We start from the raw sequence: 12577 nt of genomic DNA on the forward strand, positions 1-12577 counted from the left end.
TCCCCCTTCGCCCTTTATTGCTCCGCTGGTTTTCGCTGTGTTGAGGCTGGTTAACCTCCTGCCTCTGAAGCGCTGCTCTCGGGTGCGCGGAGCCTCCTCTCAGCCAAAACTTGTCTGGGGCGATTGAGTCTCACGGAGAATTCCTTGAAGTTCCGAGAAGTGCAAAGAAAATACAGGATATCTTACTGGCCTCGGATTGCTTTCTGATTGTATAAGTCTGCCAGCTAAAATGAGTGTTTTCTGAGTGACTGGTTTTTTGTTATCGCCTGCCTTCTAGCTTGACATATCTGCAGTTCCAGTCTCAGTAACGTTTAAAGATAAAAGATAGTCTGACCCTAAAAATAAACCATCAGAATAGGTGCGCCTTTACATTTGGTCCTGAAAGTGGTCGGGTGTGTATTCTGGTCTGCCTGCTGTAATAGATTCTCAAATCAGAAGGACTACTGCAGTCATCTGGTCTGACCTCTTCATAGTGCAGGCCATACAACTCGTTTTTGTTTTTGTTTTCTCCAATTTGTGTTTGAAGCTAGAGTTTACGTTTTTGAAGGTGTAGTTAAAATTTTCCAGTGAGGCAAAATTCAGCACGTTTCTTTGCAGAGTATACAAGTGGCTGACTTGTATTTTATTTCTATCTGAAGAGCACTGCCTTTAGTCTCTAGCCACTGAGTCTTGCTATAGCCTCATTGGCACTGAAAATCCCCTTATAGCTTATGTTGTCCCGAGTATGAATTCTTATGAACTTTTATTAATTTCTTGCTTTATGTTCTTTTTATTAAGAAAAATAAGTAATTATCTGAACTTTGTTACCTGACATTAGTTATTTTTTTAAACATTATTTCAGTTATTCTCTCAGTTTTCTCCTGGATCCTGTCTGATTTATTGTCATCTTTAATGAATTGTGGATGTTTCATTTTAGGAGCAATTAAGTCAATGAGTGAATGTTAAGTAAGAAGATAATAGGTCCTCCGTGGGGTGTGAGGCTCTAGATTCCTTGTTTCACAGAGAATTGCAAGGACAGTTAGCTTTTTGGCCAAAACCTTGAAGCTATGTTTAGCTGACTTCTTGGCAGAGAATGGGCAAAGTAGGGTCTCCTACCTTTCTTTCTACACTTCGTTCCTAATTGTTAAACTGCATTTGGTCATGTTGCTGTGTTGGGTTTGGTGGAAGTCAGTGGCGTTTACTTTCTACATTGCTTTCAGCAATTCTCATCTATTGAGGATCGTACTGTCTATTCCATGAGGAAGGTTTGGATTTTCCAGGTCATTTCAGACTATGTAGTGCAGGAGCAAGAGTGGATCCCTCTGAGATCTTAGAAGAAACATGACTGACTGATGATTGTATTCTCTATTAAAAAAAATCCCCTGATTTCAGAACATAACTTTAATCTTTTTAACGGCTGCTATATTAATGGAGTATTAATTGTATAATTGGAGAATTCCTTTTTTGAAATGGCACGGAGAACAGTCCCAAGACAAGTAGTGTGCAGATGCTCATTGGATCAATGCCTGCTACCTTTACCAGTCAAATTGTTTATAAAACAAAACAAATTAGTATTACTTAATTCCATTCTTGATATGACAATATTTATGCTATATTTTAGAAAGCAATGTCAGGAAGATTTGGCTTTCGGTTCTTAAAAGTTTTATTCAAGTCTGTGTAGATGGTGATGAATGATATGCTTTAAGTCTGTTGACTGAGATGTTTTATTTTTTTTTAATTTTAACCATAGCAAGGGGGAGAAATAGTATGAATCATATTTTGTGCTTGAAGTTCTCCTGTACTGGATTCTTAGAGTCCATGTCATTTTAGTAAGAATTAAAAATCCCAGTCTTCAGCAAGATCTAAAAATTTGAACCGTGTTGGACACAGTGTTAAATACAGTCTGGGCTTGCATAGGTGTTTCTGGTTCCTCTGTCACTCATAACATTTGTCTTTGTATGGATGGAACCAGTTGCTGGGGAATTGGGACGTAAGAGTCACGTCTATCACTGCCAAGGCTTATACCAGCCTTGAAGCAAATTGTGAAGGGAAAGATGCACTGTAAGGGAATATGCTGTCAATGTTCTCAACTTGTGTTTCAGATCACTTCACATTTTTCAAAATGGTGTTTTTGGTCGTGGTTGACAGGTAGCCATCCAAACAGCTGAAGCTGCATTAGCCTGATGTTAAATTAAAAAAATGTGTGTCACATTCATCTGGTACTCGCTTGAAAAGAATTCAGCCTTTAGGTGATATAGATAACAACATTTAATTCAAATTTCATTTGATGCTTATGCTGTTGCAGGCTGTGGCGTGGCAGGCTGTGTTCCTTTGTGTGCAGAGCCATGTTCACAGTCTCAGCTCATCAAAATGATTTCTCCTCCCTACAAGTGTTGCTCCTGTCTTCCTGTGCTTAACTTCAGCCATCTGGTTTTCATCCTGCTCCTTATTTCTTGCAGGCACTGTTTTGTCTGTGCAATGGCACTATTCCTATCAACTGAAAGGAAATGTGTGGTGAAGTATTATGAGGACATTGCTACCAGGCCTGCTGTGACATAACTTTTCCCACAGAATAGGAGAAGATAGTGAAACGGCCGGGAGCTGATGGAAATCAGTTGAATCACTGCGTTAACTGAGCAGAAATCGTTCCCACTGAAGAGTGTGCTTGGACAGTGCAGCCACACTGTAGCAGGATCCCTTGTAAAAGGGATGCTCCTGTCTTCCACATTCCCCTTCAGCCCCCGTACCTCTTACATAGGCTGTCAGCATCTTGAAGGAATTTCTGATGATTGTATGGGCATGCTGCCACTTTTGACCTTTTTCTATAGCTGGTTAGAAAACCTTCTGTGCTGAAACTGTCTCTTTTTGTGGCACAATCTGAAGCAAGTCCTGTATTGAACAGCAGATAGGTATGTTGTACTTACTCATTACTTGCTCAAGAAAAGCATGGTCTTCAGAAAACAGGTGAATGTATGATAGTTTGAGAGTCCATTAAAATTACTTGGAAAGAGGAATGGAGATGGATAATAACAGATGAGGTTTCTGGTTGAGTCTATGTCTGACTTGTGGATACTTCCAGGGTTTCCTTCAGAGAAGGGTTTTTGCTGGTGGAGAGAGCGCACTGTTCTTGTTTGGGTTTTTTCCCACAGTTCTAAGACCCAAGTCTTGCACTGCATGACATGTTATAGTGACTCCTGTGGTCTGGTGTTTCTTTGTGTCAGCCAGTCTTTGTCTGTTTCTGCCCTATCCAAACATATGGGGCTTTCTATAATTTAATTCAAGATGGTTCTTTACAATTGATAACACTAACATTTGGTTAGTGCAGCCTATAGTTATAGCAGCTAATCTAAGATAACAAGTTAGTGTTAGTTCATATGCAAAGTTATACAAGTGGGAGACTTAAACTTTTATGATAAACCATTATGTTTTTTTAACTTGTATGTTTGCATAGCTGTTCAACTAATGCTTGTTGTACCGACTGTATGATAATTGTGATTTAGATAAGCCTCAATTTTAAATTCTGATGGATTTTTGCATAGCTGTAGAAATTAAAAATGCAGATAGTGTGTTTTAGAAAAGCATAGAACATTTTTTTTCATCAAATTAAATTGTTCTGAGAGGCAAAACCAATGTTTGTCGTTAAACACATTTCCTACACAAAGTTCCCTATGGCATAGTATTTCAAATGTTGAAAGGTAAAGCTCATAAACTGCGAATACGTTTAGAACATTTGCTATTAAAAGAAAAGGCACAGATGGATTAAATAAACTTTATAAATATATAAAAATGTAGGTCACTTTAAAATCTTACCAAACTTTCTGTCATAGTCTACATCTAAAACATTTATCAATACAAAATAAAACAAAGGTAGTCCATGGTGTAGTACAGAGACCTTACAGGGACTTGCTAACTTTTGTCAGTCTTATTTTCTTTTTTTTGTGGTTGTTTTTTTTTTCACTTTCTTGTTTCAACCTGCATTCACTAGATGCTGAAATAACAGCTGTGACAAGGTCGAAGATTGAACAGAGAGGCTGAATTCTTGCTGTATGCCCCTCAGCTTTTCACTGATGCTGGTGTATGATCATCTTGTAAAAGCTTTGCTAAAGTTTCAAAATGACCCAGAAAGGTTTGTTTGGAATTATGTGATGTTTACCTGTCTAAGATTTAACGACAACTTTACATTAAGCATTTTAAGCATTTGATGTCACTTTGATGCAGTGAAAAATGGTGACGTAGAGCAGTGCACAGAAGAAACGAGTTGTGACTTAGTCCAAGGATGCAGTTACATGAGATGGCTGAACTTGCTGCTCAGGCTTGCTGCTGCTGAAAGGGGCTCACTGCCTCCTCCCTTGTATTGGCTCTGGTGCTTGTGCAGCCACACAGGGAGGGGAACTGATTTGTTCATCCATGAGAGAACTGACCTGACTGAGAAGGTGAAAGGCTTTCTCTCCAGTTGGAGAGCTGCGTTGGTGTACTTGTGCTGCCAGACAGGGATCTGGAGGTGACACCAAGAGATGAGCAGGGAGCAGAGCTGTAAGAACTGAGCTGCACGGCCTCATTAGGGACTCTGTCCTGCGGTTCTGGACAGCTTTTAGATGGGCTCAGCCTTGCCTTGCTGTGGTTTTCAGTGAGCATCCCACCCAACTGTACTACCTGGTTCCTTACCAGCAGCACGTAACAACTGTCCTTGTTAGTTGAGCATTTGACCTCTCTTATATCACCTAGAATGGTACTTCAGATGTGAGCCCTTTCCCACAGAGCCAACAACTTCAACATGGGTTACTGAAGACGTTGTTCTGCAAGAAAGGGGTTTAGTATCCTTTCACTTCTGGGACTGAAAAACTTTTTGCATATGTGCCCACCAGTCCCCCACCTCTCATTCTGTTAACTTCACCTGTAGGCATTACACTTTATACTGCCAGGGAACAACTTTTTCCCTTTGTGTTTCCTCTGTACTTTTGCCCACCTTTTATTTTTTTTTTCTTAGAGATGCTGTTGATCCTGGCATGATGCTGTCATAGGAAGGAGGTCATTGTTAGAAAAATCTTTATTCTCGTCAGGAAAAAAGCAGCTATGGCTGGATTATATTAATTCTAAACCATATTGGCGCTCTTAGTGGGTGTATTTTCCTTGGATTTTTTGATTTCTTGTATTCAGTCAAAGCATTCACAAATTTGCTTGTCAAAAAGTTATTTTGTATGATGAGTGCCTATTTAATACACTAAAAAACCAACAAAAAAACCAAAACCAAAACCAGATAATAGGTGGCACGTTAGTCTTGTTTCAAACCTTCCTAAGCAGCCATTAAGTGTGACATTAATGTGCTAGAAAAGCTGAACACTGCATGATGCTCAGTGTTATTAATCGCAGAATCACGGAATATTAGGAGTTGGAAGGGACCTTGGAAGATCATCTAGTCTTTCAAAGTCCCTTTCAACCCCTAATATTCTATAATTCTGTGTTAAATAACTTTGAGCACTATGCAGGATTCAGCCTTTCTAGCACAGTATTTCTTGTTGTACCATGTAAGTAACAGAGAAAGGAAAATTCTTGGAATTTTTAAGTAAAGAAATAATGTGCTCAGAGAGGGTGGAGTTCTTAGTTATTAAGTATTAGATTTACTTATCTTGCTGGGCAGATTTCATAGTTTTTTATTTCACTTCTGCTACTCTTTCTGTCACCTTTTCTTCGGTTTCTTCCTTGTTTTATTACTCTGAATGCAATATTGGGGATGGAGACTCACAGTTAGAGCATCCTCAGAACCCCTCTGACTGTGTGGGTTACAATGGGTAGGGGCAAGGAGCTTTATTCCTGAATCCCTGCGTACTTGGAATTTCTTATTCCAAAACAATTCAGCAAGAACCTACATATGTTTAGACAAGCTTTTGTCTGCCCATATTGCTTTTTTGTTTTTCATCTTCCTTCTGCATGCCTACCTCTGTTGCTTTCTTAAGGCTTGTGTAAGAGTAACCAATTACACTCATCAGGAAGAAGGCACCTTTAGGCATCCTTATCTTAAAGTAATAGTGTTTACATAGGAGGATACTAAGGAACACTTATTCTTTTAATAACCCTATATGAATTGTACTTGAGGCTATCATACATCTAGATTTCATTTGAGATAGCCCTCTTTTTCACCTGGCAGTGTTGGATGAGAAGAGTTTGAGGGCTCTGAGCCTCTGTCTAGCATTTCCAGCTGTCTGACAACTTGTTCTGTAAGCTTTTGGACATCCAGAACGTGCCAGACAAGCGGCCACTGCGCCTGCGTGATGTGTGTGCAATCAGGCTGGTGTTTTGTGGCGATACTGAATGTACCAGCCTGTGCTGCACGCTTCGTGTTGCACTTTTTTCTGACCAGGAAATCCCTTTCAGAAGTATGGCAACTTAGTGTTTCACACCACATCCTGTTTACTTTCTTTCTTCTTCATGTCAAAAATTCCAGTGCTAGACAGTGGGCCATATTTAAGGAATTTGTTTTATATAGTCTGGTTTTTCCTATCTCAAAATAAATGCCATGTAGCTGTAACTATTTTTCTACAGTGGATATTTTCTAGTTGAAGCATTCACAAGCCACTTGGTTCGTATGGTATTTTCAGCTAGATAATAACTGGTGACAATGTGGTAGCCAAAGTCCTCTTTGCAAGATTGGAAATGTAAATTTAAATCTGTTTCAGGATGGAGAGAGCACTGATAAAGAAGTGTAAGAGCTAAATTCAACGACTATGCTAGTTTTCCGTAAAAGTAGGGAGTAACACCCCGTGATGTTTCCTTTAATGTAAAGGACTCTTGCTCCTGCATTTTACGATGAACTATTTGTTGTTAATATGTTAGATCTTTCCTGGGCACACCTCCTAATTTGGGATAGAAATGGTGTTAGTCATAGGGATGTCTCTTATGGAATCTGAAGGAGCTCATGAGTCGTTTTGCCCTTGTACTGTGTTGTGGGATGGGGAAAACACTGTATTGGACATGTAGACACACTGGAAGGCCTAGAATATTTAATGGCCTCGAATTGTAGGCTGCACAGGTGACTAAGGATAGCAAGGTTTGTGGTCTCAGATGTAGGCACTCAATTCTGTGCAAGTTCTGTGGCTTTGAGCCGTGAAGCCACTGGTCTTCGCAATGATTCAGGATGTTGCACACTAAGCTCCTAGAAGTGTTACCATCATGTTACCTTGAAAAACCGAGTCTTATTTCAGTACTGAGTGTTTGAAGCTTGGTTGTGAGGGCTGACCTCTTTTGTAAATCTGAGTGGGTTAGTGTTTGAGCTGTACTTTCCCTGGATTAAAAGAGAAGACGTTCCATGAGTTATGGAACTGTGAAGTGCTTGGAGATCTGGTAATGAAAGGAGGTGTTGCCTAAGATGGCTTTGTCAGTGATTGAGCATATGTATTTGCACCTCTTACCTCTTTTGTGAAGAGTATCTCAACTGCAGCACCATTTTGTCCATGAATTTGAAAACAAAGGGCTTATTAAGAAATGAGATATCAAACATTTCTATAGTATCCCAAAGGTAATCCTCAAGCTTGCCACAACATTTGGCACTGTGATAACTGGAAGAATAAGGGTTGAGAAGCATTTCAGTAGCTGAAATGAATTGTATTTTTAATAATGCACTGGTGTGGCTAAGCCACATCTTGAGATAATGATCTGCTGATTTTTATATTTTGAATTAAAATTTTATTATTAAAAGTAATGAAATCTTTTTGTGCATATCTTGGTCGACTGTAATAGAGAATTATGCCCTGTGCTCAACCATTAATGCTGTGATGATCTTGAGAGGAGTTCTGAATCAAGTGCGCTTTTGACAACAGAGTAGCATGACATATATGGAAGTGCTAGATTTCCATTACTGTCTGTTACTAAAATCTTTGAAATAGTGAATAAAAGCTCTGAAGGAGAGAAATATTGCTAATTTAAAAAAAAATCACAGCCGTTGTCTCCATGCTGAGTAAATCTTTTTCATATAGAAAAGGTAAGAGGATAAGTAAATATAGTGACACAATAATCTAGTGCCTCAAAAGGCAAGAGAAGAAGTTAGAGGTTCTTTTGTGGTGTAAACTATGCAGACCATAATGGGTACTCATTTTTCTGCAGGGAGCAGTAGCGTAGAAGCTGTCAAGGAAGATATGTGAACCCCCAAAAGATTGCTTGACACATAAATGCCTTAAAGTTATTTCTGACACTGAATTATAATATAAATTAGGTGGTAAGTGTGGGTATATGTCTGTTTAGATGTGGGGCATGATGATACTGAGTTAATGAGGACATCAAAGTTAAGTTTCAGTATTCAAAGCAGGTCCTCTCCAGACCTTGAAATCTTAAAAAGTACATCAGGAGCTCAAAAATTACATTATTATAGTTTTGGCAGGCCGTAGCCCTGTTGCAGTAGAAAAGAGTGGGGGAAGAGTGGGTAAGCTGTAGAGAGCTTCTTAACTAAGACAGTACTTTGCGGTCAGTTTTATCTGCAATGTTCAGATCTAAACATGGTTGATATTTTTTCCTGTGGGATGTTTTGTGTGACCAATTTTAATGAATTCCTCAAAAATTTGTGACAGGACAAAGAGGGGTTTCCAACAGAAACCTGTGATGGTTCTGCCAGCCCCACTTGCCCTGCGGGGTAGCGACCTGCTGGACTGTGGTGGTGTGGGGCTGCCGCAAGCAGGCAGTCACCCCCAGTCCTGCAGCCCTGCTCCTGGGCATGTGGTGGGGAGCTCGAAAGCCCTGGGTGCTCCCTGACTTCTAGGTTCTTTCTAGCAGGCTGGGAGCTTTGGAGTTTCTCACTAAAATAACTTGAAGTGGTTAATAATTAGAACTTTAATTCTAAATTAAAAACACCTTCACCTTTTTTTTGCCTTTCATAGTGTATCTGATTTTTGTAAGCTGCAAAAAGTTTTAGAAAGTTGCTTTGGTTAAGCTTCTGAGAATGTCAGTAAAAGCCAAGAGAAGTGATAGCAATATTTGCTAATTCTGATTTTAAAAAAATACTTTTTTTTTAAATATACTGCATTTTAGCCATAGGTGGTGGGCTCAGCAAAAAGATAATTTACATTCTATACCTTAAAAAGATAGGAACATGAGGTCGTTTGTCCAATCCCTCCATAGTAACTGAAATTGAAGTTTGTAAATAGCTGATTTGTACCTGAATATTATTTTTCACATACGCACTACTTTCAAGACATAGTTTAAGTGATTTTTATGAAAACGGAGTTGTAATTGTCTTTGTTATTAAGAACTCCACAGGTTAATTAATCAGACAAGCCAGCACTTGCGCTCAGCTATTGAAGTGCCAGTAAGGCTATTTTGACTTTCCTGAAGCGTTTCTGGGTTTTTTTGTTTTTAAAAGGATCAAGCATGGAGAGTTCAGGCACATTAAAATGGAAATAGAAAGGAGACAGAGTTTTTTGCCAGAAAATCTTTTTATTTTCTTAAGATACAACATGTATTGAGGTAAAGAACCACAGGAACAGCAGGAACTTCTGGTCATTCAGGCAATTCCCTGCATGTAATTTTCCACCTCAAAATCTATTTCTTAGAAGCTCCTATCTCAGCTCCTAGAAAGCAAGGAGGTGATGAGCCTGTCCTCTTGCAAGTCCCTCGGGGCAGTCTTTGGTCCACCTCCTGACAGTCTCATCCCTGCTCTTGGTGCCTCTGCATATGAATTTAAGTGGGAAATTAACATTATACCTTCATCTTTGATAAAAGAGTGAAGGGTGATTGCCTTTGGTGTGTAATTGCATTAAAAGGGATGAGTGTGACATAAGGACCAGACAGTTGAGACTGTTGATAAAATACTGCTGTTCTGTGTTTCACTGAAATACCATAGTACTGAAGTCTGATTCTGTAGTTTCCATCTTCCTAAAAGCCATCTTCTGTCTTGAAGAGTAATTAGGTAGTTAATAATACTGTAAAATAAATGTCTAATTTTTATGTGATAACTCAAAAACAGGCCAGGCAAATGCTGAAGATGTATGCTGTTCCTAAAGGAGCACTCTACATACCTTTTAGGATGTCTTTTGTATTTTCATGTCTGAGGCTGGGAAGTAGAAATGAAAAATCACATATTGTATACATTTCTAAATAAATATTTTGCACTGAAAGGAGTCTCTGGGCTGAGCAGGAGCTTGTGAGTGATTTGGTGTTGTTAACAGTATTAAACTCATTTAAGTAGCAACTTTCTAGACAAATCCCTGTCCTCTTTATGATTCTGCTTCCGTAGAGTCATTGCTTTTTTAGAATACAAGATCAAATTCATTTTTGGACTAAGTATATCTACTCATAAAACTGCTTTTGAATTTTGATTTTATTTTGAGCTGCAGATAAACCCCAGATGCTGAATTACTTTCTAGTTAGACTGTAGCAAATGGCGGTGAACTCTGTTGCTGTTAGAATGGGCAGCTGAAGCACACGATGGCCAAAAGGCCATTTACCCTCCATTTTATCTGTATTAAATTCAAGTGATGTTTCCAAGTAATACTCTACCATTCTGTCTCCATGGGATGCTGTGAATAAAGGCAAATGTAACAAGATCAATAGTCAAGCAAAATATTAAATGCTGTATCTAAAATTGTATCTAATGAGTTGTGGATGCCCCCTCCCTGGCAGTGTTCAAGGCCAGGTTGGACAGGGCTTTGAGCAACCTGGGCTGGTGGAGGTGTCCCTGCCCATGGCAGGGGGGTTGGACCGGATTATCTTTAAGGTCCCTTCCAACCCAAACCATTCTGTGATCCTGTGATATCAGTTTACGTATTTTATATTTAGAACAGTATTTTAAATATTTAGAAATGTGTTTGTCATTTTTGTGGTGTTTGTATCTTAAGTGGCTTTGCTTTCAGGCTCTGACTGGAACTCACTGTTGCACAGCTAAAGAGCTGGTTGAAGAGGTTTCTTTGCCAAGTATATGAGCTTTGGGGTAGAGAGTGAAATCTGAGTAGTATTTCCCCTGTTTTGCATATATCTCAAGTCAGATAAAGTGCAAAGTGTGAATTTTAAGGTATTTCCTTGTTGGTACGAGGCCATCGCTGTTTTTTTTAAATCTCCTTTCTCGTGATTTGTTTAGAAAAGGGTCATATGCCTGATCACCTTCTCACAAGAGTCAGAAAGCTCCTCTTGTTTTAAGTACAACAGAACAGGCTGCCTGAAGATGAAATCAGATCATTTCCCTGGTCTACCTCAAATCTGATCACTTGTATGATGCGTGCTGGGTTGTTGCCTTTTGTTTTGTTGGGTTTGTTCTTTTTGGATCTCAGACTTTTTGGCCTGGCAGGAGCCCCAGGCTGGGGCGCTGAGGCTTCTCTCTCACGGGGCCTTCTCGGTTCTCCTGCAGTCAGGGGTTTCCTGTGCAACTATTTGTCTTGTAGGTGTCTGGTTTCACTTTAAGCACAGCCTACTCTGTTTGAAGACTTGTAAATGCTCTGTGACTTAATGTGGGTTTTCTAGCAATTTTTGTTTCTATCAGAGGCAGAAATTACAAGTGCCTAAGAACAAGATATTGCACCCAGAAGTATCCTTTGCTGCTTAGAAGTCCAGGTCTGTTTTTCACGTAGGCTCTTTATGTTTCCTTAGAGCTTTAATAACTGCAGTTACTGAACTGAAATTGCTACGCTCCAGTGAAAATTAATCTGCAAAATAAAGTAGAAAGATGAAAATGCCCTCTTTCCATGTAGTGATACTTTTTATATCAAGTAAACTAAGATACTTGTTTAAGGTCAGGTTTTTTTCTGTATTTCATTCTGTATGGATGCCTAGGAGAGCAAGGTTATTTGAAGAAAATGAGAGAATTTAAAACAAAAAAAAAGACTTGTATGTCCAGTGCTTACTGCAACTAGATTTTGTTTCCTTGTAAAAGTGATCCTGCCATTTGAGTTTGAAATTAAAAACTGCTTCTATCATTTGTGTGATGTGCAAACCAGGTAATTGTGTTGGCAGGTGAGGAGAAGTGGCGAGTGCAATGTACCCCCAAAACCTTTTGCAGTTGGAGACCTAAATTCATATGAAACTAATAGATTGAAGAATGCTGTGGAAATGAATTATCATAAGAATAGCAACATAAACAGGTATGTGAAGAGTGGATTCAGGAATTGTGGATTTACTACAGGCTAACAAAAGGAATTGTAAATCAAGGTTGAGGTATTTTGGTAACAATTAAGTGCAAAGACTATACATTTTCTTCCAGAAATTTTGCTGGGGAGGTAATAATCCTCTGTTAGCCCAGCTGTAGCTGAAGAAAACCAGATTAATATTTGGATCATTTCAGTTCGGTTGTCATAAGGATTTTTGATTGCATCATTACAGCAATGACAAATAATGCTGGCTCTTTAGAGGACATCTTTAAAAGGATACTTAAATATTATATTAGAATTGAATGGACCTTTTCAATGAAAAATACTTCAGGGGAACTATTTTCTAAATGTGTATGTCAAATTTGTATGACTTTCTAGCAGTAATCACTTAATTGTGCAGTTAACTACCCCAGCAGAAGTGAGAAATCACTGTGATGTATCAGTGATAAGGGGGAAGTGGTTTTGGAACACTGTAGCAACTAATGATAACAAATAACAAAGTACCGCATGATGTGAATATGTTCCTTCAGTAACTA

The sequence above is a fragment of the Mesitornis unicolor genome, unplaced genomic scaffold (assembly GCF_000695765.1).
Source record: "Mesitornis unicolor isolate BGI_N332 unplaced genomic scaffold, ASM69576v1 scaffold35448, whole genome shotgun sequence".
Classification (NCBI taxonomy): Eukaryota; Metazoa; Chordata; class Aves; order Mesitornithiformes; family Mesitornithidae; genus Mesitornis; species Mesitornis unicolor.